General features: G+C 62.8%; 1 protein-coding gene across 3 annotated transcripts in view; it reads left to right on the forward strand.

Moving 5' to 3' along the window:
• Window positions 1-4,170: 4,170 nt before the first annotated feature.
• Window positions 4,171-20,482, forward strand: part of ADGRG1 (adhesion G protein-coupled receptor G1) — a 37,563-nt gene continuing 21,251 nt past the window's right edge. The window contains exon 1 of one of the 3 annotated variants that reach the window (XM_036011886.1): window positions 4,171-4,257. The gene's annotated coding sequence lies outside the window, so the exon portion shown is untranslated. Of the gene's footprint in view, window positions 4,258-12,342; window positions 12,659-20,482 lie in introns of those variants that run through there. The other 2 variants (XM_028501964.2, XM_028501968.2) reach the window with 2 other exon arrangements.

Consider the following 20,482-nt stretch of genomic DNA (forward strand, 5'->3'; position numbering starts at 1 on the left):
TTGAATTACTTGATTAATTAATTATTGCATCGATGTCTGCTTTTGTCCCCCACCCTATCAAGCTATAAGCCCCCTGAAGGCAGGGGTGGTAACCGTGTCGCGGAGCCCAGTGTGAGGCCTGGCCCTTCTCGGGTTTGTTGAGTCAGTCAGTGAAGCACGTTTACTGAGAAGCTGCATAACCAAGACATAAAGCATGGTCCCCCGGAGGTGGGTTCAGGTCCTGCCTCCGGCACTCACTGGCCACGCGCTCTGGGACAGGCTACTAAGCCTCTTTGGGCCTCAGTGTCCTTGTCTGCAAGGATAGCACCGCTTCACGGGGTTGCCATGGGGATGAAATGAAATCTACAGAGTTTAAGGGGAGGGCTTCTGACGCAATGAGGCGCCCAGGAGACTTAACAATTGTACTAATTGTATTTGTGGGTGAAGAGCTGCAGGACCTTTGAGGTTCAGAGGTTCAGAGGCGGATGTCCAACAGGGGAGGATGGGGTAACTCCAGGAGGGCTTCTTGGAAGACAAGGCGTTCGAACTGGGCTACCAGTGGGGGTGGCTGGGTTCTCTAGGTAGAGACGGGGGTGGGGAGAGCAGGAGAGAGGGAGGCACTCCTGACCCCCGTATGCGACCCTGGGTGGGAGGCCCATCCGGCCCGTCCTGGGCTGTGACTGACGCTCTCAGTGCCTCTCCTTGTTCCAGGCCCGCTGTCTCCTGCCCCCGGTTTGCACCCCTTTTCTGTGCCCGCGTCTGGTTGCTGAACAGGCAGTGCCGACTCAGAGGAGGCGGGAGAATCGGCTGAACATGCCCCCAGAGGAGGTCAGTCGCCCCGATCCCAGCCCTGGAAGAACTCGATCCACTCGACCCGGGGCGAACCTGGAGGGCACCCCCGGGACGGTCCCAGGCCGGCTCCCACAGTGTCACGACATGCCGAGGATGTGGCCTGATGCCACTGACTCACATGGATGTGGGCAAGCCACACGGACTCCCTGGGTCGCCCTCCTCGTCTGTACATGGGGAGAGGCAGGCCTCCGGGTTGCTGGTACGTGAAACGAGGCCTTCGGTCGGCACGGCACCCTTCAGAGTGGTTCCCTGCCCCCCCACCCTGCGGTCCATTTGAAAACATGGCGGGATGGGCCCTCTTCTTATCCCCCTTGCACAGACGGGGACTCTGAGGCTCCGAGAAGGGCCCTGACCCGCTCTGTACCACTCGCCAGGGAGGGGCAGGCCCAGGACCGGAGCCGGGTCCCCCGACCCGCACGCAGGGTGCAGACAGAGGACCAGGGGCAGACGGAGCCTAGAAGGTGAGTACGACCGAGTGTGCAGAGGATGGAGAACGAGCTCACGCTGGAGAGCAGGGTGACAGCCTCAGCTGTCTCTCCTCCTCTTTTCTAAAGAGGGGAAGCCCGTCCCAGCACCTCGAGGATGGGGGGGCTGACCTTAGGGAGCTCCAGAGCTGTGGGTGTGGACACCACATCTGGCCAGGGAGATCACCTTCTTCCAGACGTGGCCCAGATGAAGGAAGGTTTGCTGATTGTTGCTTAGCATTCCCCACCCTTCCCAACACAGCACCCTCCCCGCCACACACACACACACACACACACACACACACACACATTACAGAGTGGCTCCCACCCTGGCCGGGTGGCTCAGTTGGTTGGAGCATTGTCTGTACACCAAAAGGTTATGGGTTCAATTCCCGGTCAGGGCACATACCTAGGTTGTGGGTTCAATTCCCAGTGGGGATGTGCTGGAGGCGGCCAGTCTCTCTCCCTCTCTCCCTCCCTCAAATCAATCATCAAGTTCTCCGGGGAGGACTAAAACCAGAAGTGCTCCTGCCTCACAGGGTGTACCGAGGAGTCCTGGATGAGGGGGCTTAGAGACCAAGCTCCCCGCCCCACAAATGCCCCTCAGACGCCTGCCCTAGCAGGGCACTTCCCTGCCCTGCCCCACACCTCCTTTTGCCTCTGAGAGGCACGCAGGGCAAAGGCATATGTGTCTTAATGTAACAGCTAGCCCGAGGCGCAGAGGCGCAGCAACCCTCCTGGTGCGCCCAGCAAGGGAGGGTTTGCAGCCCCACCCCTGCGCCTGGCTCCGCAGGGCTCCATGATCGCATCACATGCCGGGCGCCCTGAGGGAGGAAAGGGGCGGGGTGGAGGGATGGAGTGTGGGTGTCGGGAGCCGGGTAGTCACCAGTGGGTCACTGGGACTCCCCCGGTGTCCTTATCAGGGTGGGCAGCCTCTCTGGGTCATGAGCGCAGCTCTCAGGGCCCTGGGGAAACTCCGGGGCTTGGGGAGGAAGAGGCTGGCTTCTCAGACACCTCTCTCTGGGCACCCCCTCCCCTGTGCACAGCCTGTGGGGGCGGGGGACACAGCATCCTGCAGCCCAGGGCAGAGCGGAGGCAGTGTCAGCAGTCGGAAATTCGCTGGGAGGAAGGGGTACAGAGGTGGTGTGGGGATTAGGAACGCCAGGGGCTCTGGGCCGGCCTCCACGTGCGGGTCGGACCTGTGGCCAGCGGCAGGCCCACCCTCAGGACCGGAGCACTCCGATCCCTCCCCAGGGCTGTGTCCACCTTTGCTCCCACCTGCCCATCTGTCCATCTGTCCTTCCTTCACCTCCTTGGTCTCATCTCTACCGCAACTCCATTCGCCTAGACCCACCTCCTCCTCGCTCCTGAAACACACCGAGCACCCGCCCACCACAGGGCCTTTGCACGCGACACCCCCGCTACCTGGAATTGTCCTACTCCAGATACTGCAAGTCTACCTCCCTTGCCACGTTCAGTCTGTGCTCAGGGTCACTCCACCGTTCTTCCCCTCCCCCTGCTTTATGTCACTCCTAGTTCTTCCCACTGGGTATATTTAGCATTTATTTGCATATTAATGTATTAGCTATCTCCTCCCAGCTCTAAGAGGGCAGAGTTGCTTGTGCTTTGTCCTCTGCTGTGTTCCCAGTGTGTAGGACAGTACCTGGCATACAGCAGACCCTCGAGAAACACCTGCTACATGCATGGCTGAATTCATCCACTTGTCTGTCCGTCCGTCCATCCATCCTCCATTCCTTCCTCCTACATTTTCTCCTTAACCCACCAGTCACCTGGAATGTCCCCTCACCGGGCCCTGAGCTGGGCTTGGGTTCGGCGACCCGGCAGGGCACGCAGATAAGGAAGCCATGATGGGGACACTGGGGGACGGGTCCCAAGTGAGAGGAACCTGGGGGGCTTCCGGAGACACATGGGGGCGGGGGACATTTCCCAGAGCACCCAGAGACTCAGTGCCTCGCTGGGGCCCGCCCCTGCCCAATGGCTTCTAGCGAGAAGCAGTGGCTCAGCTCTCAGTGTGGGGGACACCGGGGGTGGGGGCAGGAAACAGAAGCCCCCTGGGGGCGTGGGAGCCTGGCTAGGTGAGAGCTTTGGAAAGCTCCCTCCGGAGAAGTGCTGGTTTGTCGGGGGCCTGAAGGGTGGAGCTGGGGATGGCCAGGCGGGGCTGGGGGCCGGTAGTCCAGGAGGAGGCTGGCCAGCATCTCCATGGAGCCTCTTGGGTGGGGCAGAGGCTGCCTCAACCTCTACCTTTTGTACCCCCCCCACCTCCAATACCCGAAGCAGCTGCCCCCATCCCTTTCCGTCCCTGCCCCCACCCTGTGTCTCAGTTCTTGCTTTGTGTCCTGCAGGAGGCTGGGTGTCCGGAGAGCAGCCTCCTCATTCCCGGCCCCGTTCCTCACTCCCCTGAGCCCCACACCTCCAGCCTCCAGCCATCTGCGGGCTGTTGCCTTGCTTTTCTTGCAGGCAGGTCAGCCTGGGCCCAGACTTCAGGTGGGGCCTGAGCTCAGGGAGCAGGCAGGAGGGAACTCGCAGAGTTGCTAATTACACATGAGGAGCGGCACCCCCCCCAATTGCCCTGGGGTGCTACCGAGGCTAAGAGACATCCAGTCTCTGGTGACCGCCCCCCACACGCAGGCTCATCCAGGATCCAGGGATGGGCCCATAGCCCATGTGTCCCTGAGTGGAGGTTCCAAAGCTCTTGGAGGGCTAAGGTGGGGGGTGAGGGGTGCTCAGCACCCAAAGGGCCAGAGCAGCCAGCTCCTGCATGGAAACCCAGGAATGAGAGAGGGAGGTGGCAGCCGTGGCTGTGGGGCCAGCCGGAAATGGTGCAAGACAAGCGGGCGGAGCCTCACCTGTAACCGCGTACCCAGACAAGTTCAGACTGGGAGCCGGGAGCCCAGGAGGAGGTGGGAGGGGAGGAGGCAGCGTCTGCCGTCAACACACAAAGGTAAGAAGGTGCTCTTCTGGGCGGGGACGGGGGGGAAGAAAGGTCAACGGGGTGTGACTTCCCAGTGTGCCCTGCTTGACCTCTGCTGGCCCCAGGTCTAGTTCAATGTCTTGAAGCCGCATGTGAGGCCTAGCCCTGAGCCTGCTCAGGGTTCTCGGCTCGTGTGGGGGCCCTGGCTGTCCTAGGCTTGCTCCCTGTTGCTCCGAGTGTGAGCTGGGCATGTCCACGTGGTGCCCAGGGAAGCTGGCGGGGTGCGGGGTATGCTCCCAGTGCCTGGATGAGGGGTTCCAGATGTCGAAGGCCAAGGGGAGGCTGTGCGCCCTGGTGCTTGGATGGGGAGGCAGAGCCTGTGCCTGCTGGGGCCCACGCTTTGCCTGACCCCCTGTACCCGGACCTGCTGGGATCCCACGGGAAACCGGTTTGGGAGCAGGTTGGCCTGGGTTGTTTAACTTTGGACAAGGAGGAGGAAGGCAGCCTTGCGGTCAGCTCAGTGGAGGGGCGGTGTCCAGGCCTGCGGGGGAGCCTGCCCCGTCTGGCCAGCCCAGGGCGCTTTGGCCTCGCCCCAGCCCCTCTCCCAATAGCACAGCCTTTCCTGTCCTGGCTGTGAGAGGCAGGAGGCGCAAGCCAGGCTGTGTCCCGATGCACCGCTCGTGCTCTCTGGGACAGGCCACTGCGACGAGACTCCTGAACAGTGGCTAAGGACACGTCAGGACGGGGCGGGGGGGCCTTGGTGGAGGAGAGGGCTCGGCCCCACTAGTGCCTCCCAGGGGCCCCAGGGCCAGGCCTTGCTTTCCGGGGCTGCCTCCTCACCAGGCACAGGGGAGGCGGGCAGGGGCAGGGGTCTGTGAAGCAGCAGTCCCCCAACCTCAGCCCCTGCCTTCCCCCGCTGCCCCCACCCCTGCAAACCCAGTTTCCTGGCCCCCCGTGTCAGCCAGACAGAGGTGGGTGGCTGGAGTCGGTGGGGCCCTGGCACCCGGCCAGCTCCGCCCCTACAACCTGGCTCCCTGGGGTGTATGGGCAGAACGCCCCCACCCACGTTCCCTCTGTTAATTAGGCCACCCCTGCTAATGAGCAGCTATCATTCTTTCTCCATTACGTCTCCTGAGCCATCTGCGCCCCAGCACTTAGCGGGAGACCCGGGGGCGCCCCGGCTGCCGGGCGAGAGGCACGGCAGAGGGAGGCACTCCTGGGTGGCATCCCGGGGTGTGGCTGGGTGCTCCACGGGCTCTCCGCAGAGCTCACCCAACTCCGACTCTTCATTTACTGAAAGGGGAGAGGTGGCCGGCCTGGTTTTCATGTAGGGACACGGAGGTGCCCTCTTCATGACTCCCTAGGGGGTCCCCTGCAGGCCACACCTTAGCACAGTTCGGTGCTGGGCACCCGTCAGCATGTGTGCAGGGGCAGGGATGGGGCACTTGGGGGGTCAAAGTCAAGATCCTGGGCCCCATGGACCCTGTGGCAGTGGAGTGAGATGGCACATTGTCACCCTCAAGACAAAGCGAGGGCTGCCCTCTCCGAATCCGCCGTGCTGCCTTGTGGGGACTCCCTGCACCTCTCTGGGCCTTGTGTGCCTCCCTTGGCGTGGGAGTGACCGTGCCTCGCTGCCCGACCACAGGCTCCTGGACCAAGCCTTGGGCTGCTCCCCAAACCTCCCGGGGCAGGGCCGACCGAGGGAGCCCCCGAGACAGGCACAACGGTGGGGACACCAGCAGCAGCAAGGATGGCCCGTCTGGGACCTCAGGCCTGGGTGGCGCCTCTGGAGGAGATAGAAGCCTGGTCCACTCTCTGTGTTGGGGGAATTCGCATTTAAAAGACACCCTGGGAAAGCAGCAGGGCCTTAATTGGCCCACCAGGCAGGCATGACACCGTTTTACACCTGTGTGGGGGTGGGGGGCGCTGAGGTGCAGGCAGCTCAGAGCTGGGAAATGGGATGCCAGGTCCCATGCTGTGTTGTTTTAGGGGCTTGGGGGAAATGCTGCGGAGAGTCCAGGTGGGGCAGGGAACAGTTAGGAGCCTCCCATCGCCGGGTCTCCTTTGGGCCTCAGCAAAGTGCCACTGCCACTGTCACACCCCGAGGAGGGACTGCACTTCTGGCTGCAGAGGCTGAGCCCACCCAGCTCCAAACCCCTGAGATGCAAGGGTGGGCTGACACGCATGGATGGCTAGGGCCTCACCTGAGCACCTGGGCCTCTGGCTGCATGGCCCCGCCCCAGCTGCCTGTGGCAAGGGCGGTCCAGGCTGACCGGCATGGGACAGGGAAAGAGCTTCTAGCCCACCTTTGGTGGGCCCGTCCTTGCCCTGGTCTCAGGAACTTCGGAAGGCTGGGAGGCAGGAATGTGGCCACAGCGACCTTCCAGGCCTGTTCTGGCTGGATCCAACCCTCCTGCCAAGTGCATGTGGGGGCCGGGCCCGGGGTCAGACATTCCGTCATGTGTAGGAAGAGAGGGCGGCTGCCCCGTTTACCCTCTATCTCGGGCAGCTGGGCACCCAGGCGTGCCCGCCTCCGGGGGAGGTCCGCAGGGCCGGCCCTGGGAGGCCCAGCCAGCCCGAACTCTATCTGAGGACCTGCGTTCCAAAGTACTCCCTCCCGCAGGACAGGAGCAGGGCGACTGTAGCAGGGGTGATGTCTGTCTGCCTTCCTGTCTGGGCTGGGCCCAAGGTCACTGCTTATTGGCAAGTGCTCAAGATGCCAAGTGGTCAAGGAACCAAGAAGGGGGAGGGAACCGGCCCCAAAGTCAGGTCCTGGCTCGCATCCTGTGTGACCTTGCACCGGCCCCCCTCCTTCTCTGAGCCTCAGTCTGCTTCTCCGGCACCTGACGGGGTGTGGGAGAAAGCACCAAGTCCTTTGCCTTCCACACCGTCCGTGCTCAACAGGGGCAGGTGGGCTCCGGGTCCGCCACCTGCTGGGGACAGAAGTTGACACGGGAGCCTGACTGGCATCAGGGAGTGACTGGCTCTTCCTCACAGGCTCTGGAAACCTGATCCAGGTAAATGTGGGCAGGGCCCCTGCCTGGGCTCCACCCCAGAGGCAGCCAATGAGGTTGAGTCTGTTCTGGGAGCTCCAAATAAGGTCTCAGAGAGCTGGCGTGGACCTGGGCCTTTCATGTGCCGTTGCTGTGGGAGGGGGAGCGGAGCGGCAGCAGCCTCCGGTCCCCCAAGCTTAGGCCTGAGCCGCCATTAGCCGAGTGCTATTCTAATGGCCGACGATCCCTCCTGCTCTCCTCGCTTCTTGGATTTGTCAGGCGCCCTGCCTCGTCTCCAGCTGGGGGACGAGCAGGGAGTAGGGGAGGCAGGCCTAGGGCACAGGGCACACAGCTTCCTTTGTGACTGTGGCTGAGTCACATGGGCAATGCCAGCCCCTGGGCCCTGGGGCGGGTGTGATGGGAGATGGCGTTATCGTGGGGCTGCGGCTGCCCCCACGCCTGCGGCCAGGAAGCTTTCCCACGGGAATGCATGGGGAGGCGGCTGGGAGCACTGGCTGAAAAGCATGTTGTCTGGATCCCAGGACCTGGGTTCAAGTGCGGGCTCTGCTGAAGATGTGTTGTGAAGCTCTGGGAAGGGTCTCTCCGAGCCTCAGTTTCCACCTCTGCGAAATGGGAACAACCCTCACTGTTCTGCAGAAGGGATACTGGACACGAAAGGGCTGTGTGCACTGTGGCTGTTCGGCAGTTGTATTGACTTTAGTTCTTTTTTAAAAGACTTTATTTATTTATTCTTAGACAGAGGGGAAGGGAGGGAGAAAGAGAAGGAGAGAAACATCAATGTGTGGTTGCCCCTCGTGCGCCCCCTACTGGGAACCTGGCCCCGTAACCCAGGCATGTGCCTCGACTGGGAATCGAACCGGTGACCCTTTTGTTGGCAGGCCAGCATCCAATCCACTGAGCCACACCAGCCAGGGCTGTGCTGACTTTATTATAATCATAATTGTAACCAAACAAGAACAGAGATTTGGCTGCGTGTTGCCACAAAAGCCACACGTGCGAGACAGGTGCTAGTGCCAAAGGAAGCAGGTTTTATTCAGGTGCTATGCAGCCTGGGAGGATGGGGGAGTCCTGTCTCAGAGCCAGTCTCCTCTTTCTGCCCTGGAAAAAGCCCAGCCGTCCTCAGAAAGACCAAGACCAAAGCCAGTGTCCAGAGGTCCTGCTCCGTTTTGGAGTACAGTCCTCGGGAGCCTGAAGACAGCTGTGGTGGTCTTAGGCCCCGTCCAGGCAGCTGCGCTTGCCCCCCAGCGGCCACCCTCTCAGGCTCCCTCCCGGATCCTGCGTGTGGAGCCCACACGGCCATGGGCCACGCGGCTGCTGGAGCCTCACGGTCACACGCTCATCACCAGGCGGGCAAGAGAAAGTGAGAGAAGCTGCCCCCTGGAGACCAAGGGTCACATGGGTGCTGAGGCCATGGGCCGCGGCGCTAAGGCACCATGCAAATCCTGAGCCAGAGAGCTTCTCTGTTCCCCTGGGACTATCTTAGCTTGGGTGTGGGACGGACTAGGTGCTTTCTCAAGATGACGAATCAACTCCCCAAACTTCCGTGCGTGTTGAGTGGGTCCACCTCCCAACCAGTCCCCTCCTTCCCCACGCTAGACTGACTGACAGGTCTCTGTGGACCAGCTCCTTCCCCTGTGCCATTTTGACTTCTGTGGCCCATGTGCCTGCCTTCCCCTGGAACCACCCCCAACCTGGTACTGGAGTGGGGTAGAGTTTTTTCCTCTGTCCAATGGTCTCACTAGCTGTTCGTTCGCTCCGTGTGAGAACCTGCCACCATCTCGGCCACTGGGAGAGACTCCCTGGCACTCCGAAAGGCTGCTTTACGGTCACATGATCACGTCCGCTCAACGTTAGTGGCGCATCACCGCTGTGTGCCAGGTGTGGTGCTCAGTGACGCACCAGGCCACTCAGCTTGCAAGCCTGGACTTGAACGTTCTTGTCCAATAAAAACTCACCTCCAGACAGGCAGGGGTGGCCCATGACCCTTCCCACAGGTGGCACAGCTCTGCGCTGTTTACAAGGCTGGCTCACCCTCCCGCTGGAGCCTTAGAGACAGGGAAAGGTGAGGCCTCCGGCAACAAAGCCGTGTCCTCCCACTGGCCGGGGCCTCTGTCCCAGTGGGCACCACGGATGTCCCTTTCTCTTACCCATTTCTCTGGCCCTGGGGTCCTGGCATGCTCCCAGACCTCCCACCTCCCCGGTGGTTCCATTTCTATCACATTTGCAGGCCGCTCTGAACCGTCAAACCCTCACAGACACATCGGGGGTGCTCATCTGGGCCTGGGCCAGGAGCTTTACATGCGTGTCCTCCTTTATCATTACTGGTGGCGCTGTTACGGTCCCCACTTGAGTCACCCAGCTGGCAGAGCCAGGAGTCGGAGCCACTTGACCCGAGTCCAGAGTAAGCGCGGCCCCCTCTCTTCCACCCTCAAAAAGAGAAGTCCTTCTGGACTCCCCACCTTGTCTCTGGCCACTGTTACCTCCAGCAACGCACATCAATGTTTCTCGCCCTCTCTTTCTCCCTCCCTTTCCCGCTCTCTAAAAATAAATAAATAAAATCTGTAAAAAAAAAAAAAAAAAGAAAGAAAGAAAAGGCCCAGCCAGGGCTGGGGTCAAACCCTGGCCCTGTCCCTGCAGGGCACGGCGAGCCCCTCCCCCCTCTGTGCCTCTGTCCCCGTCCCCTGAAGCGGGGTAGTGACTGTCCTGAGAACCGGAGGAGGCGATGACTATGAAGAGCCCAGAAGGACCTAGGAGGTTCGAGCCCACGCATCAGGAGGCCGGGCCACATACCAGCTGTGTGACCTTGGCTGCTCGACCTTGGCTGCGTTACTTTGTTTCTGCCGTACCAGTGGGACCCCCGCCACAGCACGGGGAGGGTGAGATCAGAGTGACCCACGTGAAACAGACGGTCGTTCTCGGTGTCCCTGTGGACTCGGCGGCTGCCCTCGGGCCCGTCAGGAGGACTAATGGTAGGCAGTGTTGTGATTAATAATAATTTATTTGGATCCTCTCCTTTGACTCCCGAAGCCTTCTGGGAGCTCCGTGGTGCCAGTAACTGGCTCGCTGCTGTCACCCTGATGTGAGTCAGGCTTGGAGCTGAGGCCCTTTCCCCACCCTCACCCGGAGTCTGGCACAGCACCCAGCACATAGTAGGTCTCTGAGAAGCCTGATGGTGAAAGGGCAGCCAGAGCTGGGCCAGCCAACCACTGCCCTGGCCAGGCGGCCTCAGAGGCCTGGCCAGGCCTCTCCTGTGTGGCCAGGGTGGCAGCTGACTCCAGGTCTCCGTGTCCCTTGCTTGGGCAGCCAGCCCGGCAGGACCCTGCCGTGTGCAGAGAGTGGCGCCTCCAACTCTGCATCTGTGCCCTGCTGGCCAGCACGCTCTGGTCGGGGGCGGGGGCGGGGGGTGTGGCTGGGGGTAGCTGCCCTGCACGCCTGGGGCCCAGGGAACAGCTGAGGCCGCCCCACCCAGCAGGTGGCCGAGCCCTGAAGGGCAGACCTTGGGGAAACTGAGGCTTGGAGGTGGTGACTTGCCCCCTGATATGTGAGGGACTCCCCATCCTTTCCTGGAGAACTCCCTTTTGCCCCCTTGTTTCTGGGCCCCCCACGGTGGGCCGGCCCCTCCGGCCCTGATAACGGTGTGTCCGCTGTGGCCTTAGGAGGGAGCGGCAGACCAAGGGCCCTCCCCTCAGTGGGCATGAGCCGCAGTCTGGACAGCCCGCTGGGCAGCTTTATGGCAGTTCTTCCTCCTTGCCACCTGGTTTATGCAGGCAGGTGAGGGGTATCCCCACCTGCAACAACCCTGCCCCCCCCCAGGCTGCCTACGAAGTTCCATGCAGGCTGCCTCAGGCGGCTTCCCTCTTTCAGGGAAGGGACCCGCAGTGCCCCGAGCCCCAGCCCGCATTGTGTGCGGGCCCCACCCTGGAGGCTGGAGGCCGGGGCAGGCTGCGTTTGTGAGTGACCGGGACAGCCAGCGAGCAGCCCATCCCAACTTCCCCACTTCTAGCTGTGTGACCTCAGGCCAGTGAACCCCCTTCTCTGAGCTTCCTTTCTCTGTCTTGTGCTCCGCCTCCCTCATTACCACATTCACAGCAAATATTTTTTGAGGGCTCATCCAGCAGCTGGCGCTGGTCTGAGCGACACGTCAACCCCCGCCCCCCGCCCCGCCCCCCACACACACACTGTCTTGGGCATGACGTAGTCTGAAATGTAGTGAATGGTCAGTCGGAGTAATCACCATGGTCGTTGTTGTTGTTCCCATCGCTCACCCTCGTGATGGTGTGAAATCCTTGTGGCACCTGCCACTTGGCAACCATTGGTCCCTGTTGTAAAGATGGGGGGGAGGGCAGGGCCGCTGGGAGCCATGAAAAGCTTCCCGCCTCCCGGGACCTCAGCGGTGGGAGTGAGCTGCCGACAGGGGCGGGGGACCAGAAAGGGGATGGGGGCGTCAGCCCATGTCCAAACTTCTCTCTGAGCTTTTGTAGGCACCAGGGATGGTTCTTCACCTGGGCCTCAGTTTCCTCTTTGGCCTAGCAGATGGACTAAAGGATGCCTTTTCAAGAAGCGCTTGTGGTCTCAGAACCCAGAACCTGAGTCTCGGGATGTTGGAACTGTGTGTGCTTGGGGAGCACTGCGCTGGGCCCCGTTGCTGGGAGGCCTGGGGCTCAGGGGTGGGGGGGCTCATGGTCAGGTAGCCAGTTGTGTAGGACTGGCTGGCTGCATGCCAGGCGCGTGGTTCCCCTCCCCCCGTGCCTTCCGCTCCGCTGGGCAGGTCAGCCCCGGCTCCCGTCTGCTGCCAAGGAGGTTGGACTCTTTCAGGAAAGGGCAGTTGTGTCCTGGGCTTGGGGGTGGGGGCAGCATCAAAGTGGCCTGTTGCCGTAGCAACCCTGCGGGAACTTTGGGGAGAACAGCCCTGGGGCAGGGGCAGACGGAGAATGAGGAGGCAGCCCCAGTCTGTCCGGGAAGCCTGGCACCTGCCCGCCTGAGGGACGGGTAAGGCTGAGGTGCCCCCTTGTTCACTGCTGAGTCACAGGCATCCCTCAGGGTCGCCGCATCAGCCCTCAGCCCTGCCCCCTCTCAGCCTCCCTCTGAGAGTCTGTGACTCACTCACGGTCCGTCATCCCTAGCAGGGCTGAGGAGGAGGGAGGAGCCCATCTGGGACAGGAGGAGGCATCCCCCCCCCCCCAAGCCCCAGCGCTTCCCTGGGCTCCTCCTCCTCAGCACTGGCTGCCCGCCTGCCCAGCCCGCCCTGCCCCGTGCAGGAGAGAGGCTGGGCAACCGCCACACGCACGCGAAGGAAGGAACGGGAATGAAGGAACGGCTCCCAGCAGGACCGCGGCAGGCAGGTTAAGCCTCAGAGGTGGACCTTGAAAGGCAGTTCAGCTGCCTGACCCTACTTGGGACCCTCTGCCTGGCACCAGGTACCAGATCAAGGAGGGAGGAGGGATGGTGGGTGTGTGGCAGACAGAGGGGTGGTGGCACGGTGCGGAATTGGGAGGTCTTGGTACCCAGCTGGGAGCCAGCTCGGGGGAGGGTTGTCGCGCTCCCTGGAGCTGGGGGTAGACGAAGAGGGAGACAGAGCGGTGGAAAGGCAGGCGGAGCTCTCAGAAGCGCTGGTCCGTGGTGAGCTGGGGCATCTGAGGCTTACTGGGCACAGCCAGCGGGGACTGCTCCCTGGGGCTGAGACTGCCGTTCACGCCGCTCATGGACGGGAGGACCAAGGCTCTGAGAGGGCAGGTGCTCTCCTGCGGTCACACTGGCAAGTCCGGGGACGGAGCTGGGGTCCAGCCTCAGGGAGGAGAGGCTGCCGCAGGGGGCAGGGCACCCAGCGCTGGAGGGCTGGGGCTGGGGCTGGGTCCTCAAGGGAGCCGAGGGCAGTCTGGCTCTTCCTCACATGGGCGTCCTTGGGGAGGAGGTGGCCCTGGCTGTGTGGTTTGAATTCCGGGGACCAGGGGAAGACGGATGGGGAAGCCGAGGCTGAGGGCTGGAGAGTGCGACTCCCACTAACCACCGGGCCCCAGGGCTCCCGCCTGCTGGGCACTGATAGGGCCTCCCCCCACTCCACCCCCGCCCCGGGGGGCTCCCCTGTCCCACAGCGGGGAAACTGCTGGTTCCTGTCCTTCCCGCCTCCCCCACCAACCTCCTTCCTGTGGCACTGAGCTGGGGTCTCCCAGTGCCCCACAGGGGAGGGCTGGTGCCCATTTTCCTGAGGGGGGTTGCAGGGCCCCTCTCACTGCTTCCCACCCCCCCTACTCCCACCCCGCCTGGAGCAGCCCTGGACTGGGTGGTGTGGGGGGGGGGCAGGTGTGTGGAAATAGCCTTTGTGGCTCCAGAGGGCCAAGGAAGTTATACATGTAAACGTTTATTGAATACCTACTGTGTGTCAGCTACTGTCCTAGGGGTGAGGGACAGGGTAGTGAATGAGATAAACAATGTGTCTTAGAACTCGTGGTCCAGACGCACAGCCAAGCCCTCAACACGCCCCTCGCCACCCTGCGGGTACCCTGAGGGCAGAGGCGGGCTCCTTGGGCTGGAGACTGAGTGAGAAGGAGTGTCTTCAGTGCGTGAGAGCCACCAGCTGCTGAGTTGGTTCCCAGAGCCGAGGCCGGGGTCTCCGCCAGTGAGGGGGTGAGGGTCTAGGGCTGGGATCCGCTCCTGGGGCCGGATCTGCCCCCCACCCCCCATCCCTTTGCTGCAGGGACTCAGGTACAGACCCACGCTGGTCTCGGCAGCACCTCGGCCACCTTACCTCCCCCCCCCCTCCACCACCGGGCTGCAGCTGAGAGCGTCAGGTCATGCAGGACACCTTTGCAGCTGAGGTCCATGAGGGAGGCCACACCTGCAGCTGGACGGCCTTTCGAGGTCCATCTGCAAGGCCGACCTGCCTGCCGGGGGCCTGCAGGGTGGGTGTGCAGGGAGGGAGCTGCGTGCAGGCTGGGCTCCGCGGGCAAGCAGGCAGGTGGGTGTGGTCTCCCAGGCAGCCTTCGCTGTTGTTGCCCGGGGCCACTGGGCAGGGGCCAGGACTGTGTTGGGGACACAGACAAACAAGACAGTTAGGATCCGAGGCTGAGGAGTGAGATGAGCTCCTTGGTGGAGGAGGACTGGGGCGCACCTGCCTGCGGCATTCCCCAGGCAGAGAACATCTAGGCTGGGCGACAGGGGGGAGGGTTGAAGTTTGTGTGCGAGGGTGGGGGTGGGCGTTCCTGGCAGGGGAAGCTGTGGGAAAAGGTTTGGGAATGGTGAGAGCCCCGGGGCATGGGGTGGGGATGGCAAGGAGAGCGGGCAGGCAGGCATGGGTCATTTCATGGGGCCAGAGTTCCAGTTTGGCAGGTTCCAGTCTGCTCCTGCGGGGAGGGGGGGGGGAGTAGGGGGAAGGGACGGTAGGACACCTTGGGCAGGATGGGGAGGGCAGCGCTGGTGGTGTGGGGCCCCGGCTGGTGCTGGAGGGACCTCGTGTGGGTGGTGGGAGCTGTGCCCATTTCAGGGATGTGGGTGGGCTTCTACTTGGCAGGGGCAAAGAGCCAAGGGCAGAGGTGGTGGGGGCACGAGAGCAATGTGGCAACAAAGCCCCAGACCCTGGGGCTACCCCACCCCAGACCTTCAGCAGGCTCTGCACCCTCAACCCCAACCAAGGGTGGCTCCGTGGACCCCTCCTTCTGACTCACAGCAGATGGGGGCATCACGTGAGCAAGCCTGGCAGCTGGGGGACCAGGACCTCAGGGAACAGGCAGATGGCGGGGCCGGGGGTGTGTAGGCAGGGTTGGCACAGAAGGGCCTCTCAGAGGGGGTGGGGCAGGGGCCTGGCTGGGCTCAGCCTATCCAGGCTTGTGTTTTGCCTGTCTGGTCCTCAAGCCCCACAGGGAGCTCCTGAGGTTCCTGGAGAGCCCTGCAGGTGTTGGGGTGCAGCCTGGGCTGCTGGGCAGAGGGGCCATGGGTCAGGGAGCAGCTTGGGACACACAGTTTCTGACCCCTGCTCCGTTCCAGCCTGCCCTGTCACAGGTGGGCTGAGGCTCGCCCCGGGGCCCTCAAACCTCAGACTCTCCCTGGTCCCCTGGGGGCTCGGCCTGGGCCAGAGCCCTGCTTGAGCCCTCAGAGCCTGGGGGGCCCCGGGCTCCGTGCTTTGCAGGCTCTGAGGCTGGTGTGCGTGCTGAGCCCCCTTAGAGGCCAGGACCCTGAGGGGCAGGAGGCTCACCTGTGTGTGACCGTTCGTGTTTAGGGCTCTCGTCCACCCAGCTCTCCTGCCCCTCGGTGGGGAGGTGCTCCTCAGCTGGCCCGGCCATGTGCTGGGTGCCCCTGTCTCAAACCCCGTCCCCACTGATGCCCAAATCCTGCGGGACCCACAGAGAGAGAGCAGGGCCACTTGCCCGGACAGAACCCTGCCTCTGCTCCTCTCTGGCCGTGGGAGCTGGGGTGTCTGCCTCAGCTTCCTCGTCTGGAAAAAGGGGGTAACGATAGTGTCTCTCTGGGGGTCGTGGTGGGCAGGGAAGCGCCTGGAGCAGCCCCTGCCTCGTGCAAATGTCAGTCTCACCATGATCTCCCCATTGGGCAGATGGGAGCACCGAGGCCCAGGAACATCTTGTAATGGCCTGGGGGTCGTAGTCCCGCCTCCCCCAGGAGAGCTGCGGCCACCTGGGCTCCGGGAAGAGCCCTGCCCCCTACCCCCAGCCTCACTTGTGCCTTGGCGGGGAGGCCTGCGGAGGGTGGCGCATCTGCTCCTGGGCCGACACCAGCAGCTCAGGCCGGCGGTGGGGAGCTTGGCAGCTCCAGGCTGGCAGAGACCAAAGCCGAAGCCTGGAGGAGCTGGCAGCGCTTCTGGGAACCGGGGGACAGGCCCCTGCGTTGGGACAGCCCCTCTGCGCTGTGTCCTGAAGCCGGCCCGGCTCCTGTCCCTAGATGGCTGGAGGTTCTAATGGCTAATGGCTCCAGTGTGGCTGCCCAGGCTCAGGGCCACCTAACCGAACCCCAAACGAGCCACAGTGAGACTAGAGCTGCCTCTGCTGTCTCTCTGTCCCTTCCCTCCCTTACCGCTCTAGGCTCTCGGGGTAAGCGGGGGCTCGTAGCCTGCTGCCCAAGGCCCCAGCCTCCTGGACCTCGATGTCCCCACCCACACACAGGGGTGGACTTGGCCCACTGTGCACCTCCGAGAGGCCTTCCCAGACTGCAGCCGCAGGCTTTGTCTTCGGGGCCGTGGGCCGGATGAGTTAGAACAAGCTCAAACCCTTGAAAAGTGACCTTGAGTAAGCAAGCAGCTTGAGACCTGGAAGCGTTACTATGCAGGCGGTAACACTGCAGGGACCTGAATCTCCACTATCCAAACGAGCCCCTTGCAGGGATTAGCTGTGACAGCCGCACGCGGGGCAGGGGGGCCTTCTCCAGCTGTCCCAGACCTCGGCTCCCTCACCGCCCGGCTCAGCTGTTTCCCTGGGAGAGGCAGCGCAAGGTGCGGCAGCCCTGGGGCCGCGAGGTACCGTCCCAGCCCCGTCAGCCATGCCAGTACGGACGGCGGTATCTCGTGAGGCACCTCTCGGTGCCTCGTTTTCCCCAGGGATCTCCAGTGCTCAGCACGGTGCCTGGCACACTGTGGTGACGCTGTCATGGCCACCGTCCTGGGCCCGCCCCAAGCCCTTCTGCTGGAGAGCAGCAGGGAGTCTGTCCTGGAGCCGTGACCCTGACCTCCCGTGGTGTCGCCGGGAAAGGCATCAGAGAACCTGCTGCCACGGGCTCCCTCTCCCATCGGGGTTCTGATCTGCTGGCCCGAGCTGCTGTCCGAGGCCGGGACTCCCTTCTCTTCCCTGGGACCCAAGGCCAGACCGGCCTGGCCACCGGCCTGGGCCTGCAGGGGAGGCCTGAGTTCAAGTTGGCCTGGTTTCCCAGGACGGCCCTCTGCGGTCACCTCTCCGCTGGGCTCCGTTCCCTTGGCCCCTGGGGCTCCTTCTTTGGTGTCTGGCCAAGTCTGGCCCTCAGGGTGCGGCTCTGTGGCTGGCACCCTGTGTCCCTGACCCTAGGGCAGGGGAGACAACTGCCCAGACCCACCTGCCTTGTGGGTGACAAATGCAAGGGGGTGAACCCCAGGGGCTGGCCGTGCTTGGGGCTGCTGAGTCATGCTGGGCCTGGTGCCCTCTGGCCCCTGCTTCCCCAGCTGTGTCACCATCTGGGCATGCGTCAAACCCTCGGGCAGCTCAGAACCCAGCGCCCTACCCCTGCTGTGTGCGGCTCCACTGCCAACAAAGCCCCTCACTCAGGCCCCCGGCTGTTAGTCCCCAGAGACTTACATTTTTATCCTTATTTCACAGAGGAGGAAGCAGGTGCCAGGTCCTCAAGCCAGTCAGAGGTGCCGGGGGCCCGAATCCAGGTCCCCTGCTTTCGAGCCTGGATTTTTCCCCATGACACCACGGACGGCGCTCCTGGTTGGGGCAGAGCAGGTAGACACCTGCAGGATCTGAGTTTGACAGGGAAGTTAGGGAGCTTGGGCATCGTGTGGGTTCTTCACAGCCCTTTCCAGCCCTGAGCTTCTCTGGTCCTGGGGGTGAGCGGCACCCAATGCCCGCCTTCCCGGGGATTGAGTCCCTGGTGGCACACCGGTCCCTCCAGCAGCACCAGGCGGAATTTGTGGGCAGGCGGAGCTTGCATCTCGAAACCCTCTCAGAGCCTCGCCGGCCACCGTGCCGGACTTCCACCACGAGCGCCGCCCGGCTGCATCTCCGGGGGCTCCGACAAGCCGGCTAATGGCTCAGAGAGCTGGATGAGAAGCACAGAGGGAGAGGGGCTCAGGGGAATGGGACCGGAGTGAGGGAGGGGTGGAGAACGGGAGACACCCTAAATCAATGGGGAGCTGGTGCTGCCCCTTACTTTCTGTGACCCAGTAGGCCTGCACCTGGGTAGGGGTGCCCCTAACCTTGAGGCCCTTACCCCTCCCGCCCACAGTGCACATGATATTGCCTTGAGAGAGCCCTGGCAGTGGGCAGGGCCGGAAGGAATCCTCCTGTGGTTTTCTCAAAGCTGTACTTATCCTGTGTCCGTGACCATGCCTGCCGCACCCGCCTGGGCTCTGCCACCCAGGCACACGCCCCAAACCAGCTGGGCAGCGTCTGCTCTCAGGCTCCCTGGTGAGAGTCGAGCAAGCCCCGGCCTCGGTGCCTGAACTGGGTAGAGGGAGCCCGGGTGCAGCACGCATCACTGGCCGTGATGGTAGGGGGAGGGGACAGCAGTGCCTCCCCACAGAGGCACTGCCACAGGTGCCAGCACCCCCCGGAGTCCTGCCTCTGCCCTGCCTGGCAGTGGGCTTGGGGAACCAGAGTGAGCAGCTGCAGTAACTACCGTCCAGGCAGAATGGGAACGTAGGGGTGAGGGGACCTGGCCCCTGGTCCTGGGCCTCTTGGACCTGCGTTGTCCACCGCCCTGAGGACAGAGAGAAGTTGGCGAGCAGTCGTGCGGCCCCCAGCCTGTCACCGGACATGAAAGGAGCCTCATCCTTTGCCCCCCACCACCACTCTGGTCAGCGGTCTCGTGGGTGCGAAGTGAGTGCCGTCAGCCTCTTTGGCAGAGACGTGGCTCCAGGCAGCAGAGAGCCGCGAGCTCTTGTGGGCATTGCTGCTGTCACAAGAGCCGAGCAGCTGTGGGTGGGACCCAGGATGCTGCGCCTCTCTCTGTGTGTGCAGGGCTGCAGTTTGCAAGCACCAAGTGTGTGCGAAAGGCTGGGGGGCCCCATCTGCGCCCCCTCCCCGGCTCCCCTGAACCGCGGCCCCCCTGCCGGCTCCCTTGAAGCACAGGATCTTTTGATCCCACTGCGATGGCGACGGCCTTCTCTGGCCCGGCAGGCCCTGGAGTCTCTTCCAGGACAAGGTTCTACCGAGAACAGCAACTCCTTTCTTTGCTTTCTCTTCCGCTTCCCCCGGGGGCCAAAAATAGTGCCTGAATGGGACACAGCTCTGGGCCAGCAGCGAGACAATAGCCGCCTCCTGACCGACAGAGGCAGGCCTCCTGGCTCCGGTCCATCGTCCATCGGTGGAGGCGGAGGTGTGGGGGTGCGGGGGAGGGGGTGTGTGGGCACTCTGACCCTTGCTGTCTTTCCCATGACCTCTGCCAGAAATCACCCCAGATCCCCGCCATTCCCTTGGAGTGTGATGGCCAAGGCATTTCCCCACTTGTTCCGGGAAGTGCTCGTAGCTGCGTGGCTGAGACCCTGGGCTCTGAGCCCCCCTGAGCAGCCCACCCCGTCTCCCCACCGGCTGCTGGTCTGGAGCTGGAGGCCTCGGTGAAGGTGCCCACCCCTGTCCCCTTCGGTGCCCTGTCTGACCCCCGGAAGCCACCCCACGGCTCTGATGTCCTTTTCCCTTTGACTCAGTGGGATTTTCTAGAGGCCCCTGGGGAGGAAGTGAGCTCCCTGTCACGGAGGTGATCAAACAGTCTACATGCGCACCGGATAGGGGCCAGGATTAGTCAAGCATCAGACCAGCCTTGGTCTCGACATCTTCAAATCTCGGAGGGGACATTGGTTTGGATTCCAGGCCCCTCTCTTCCCAGCGAGGTGGCCTTGAGGAAATCGCATTACCTGCCCAACCCTCTATTTCCTCATCTGGACGGTGGGTTCAACGGAGCTGGCTTCTCGGAGTGCTGGGAATGAACCCCCAAAGTGCTCACTGGAGTGGCTGGCACACAGATGGGGTTTCAGAGGCTCGGCCCCTGTCCTCCTGTGGTATTGACTCTGGGACACATAGAGGAGGGTCTGATGCACTCTTGGACCCTGGGGAGCTCTGCAAAAAACCAGAGGGATTCCCCAGAGCCAGGGTTCACTCAGAAGGAAGATGCCAGGTGGGCTGTGGCAATCTGGGAAGGCTTCCTGGAGGAAGGGGCTCCTTAAGACGCTTCCAGGGTAGTATGGCACATTCTGCATGCATGGCAGCCCATGATGGGAGTTAAAGAAGTGTCCATCCTGGGCTGAGGTCAGGGCCGCAGGCTGGCAGCCTCTAGAGGAAAATGCAGCTGACAATAACCACTTTTGGTCACAGGGTTAGCCCCCTCCCCCGCCCCCCCCTGCTGGGTTCTGAAAAGGTTTGGGTTTAAAGTCAATGCCGACAAACTTAGATGGGCAAGTGCTCTCCAAAAACTACTGTCCTGAACACTGCCCTTCCTCCTGACAGCTCCCAGCCTGGCCCGGCCAGCATCCGAGTCACGGGCACTTGGGTAGGAGACAAGTTAGGGGGCCTCAGCTGTGTTGGGTCGGAGCCTGGCAGTGACGTAGTTCC

This window comes from Phyllostomus discolor, chromosome 12, assembly GCF_004126475.2.
Source record: "Phyllostomus discolor isolate MPI-MPIP mPhyDis1 chromosome 12, mPhyDis1.pri.v3, whole genome shotgun sequence".
In the NCBI taxonomy this organism is placed as follows: domain Eukaryota; kingdom Metazoa; phylum Chordata; class Mammalia; order Chiroptera; family Phyllostomidae; genus Phyllostomus; species Phyllostomus discolor.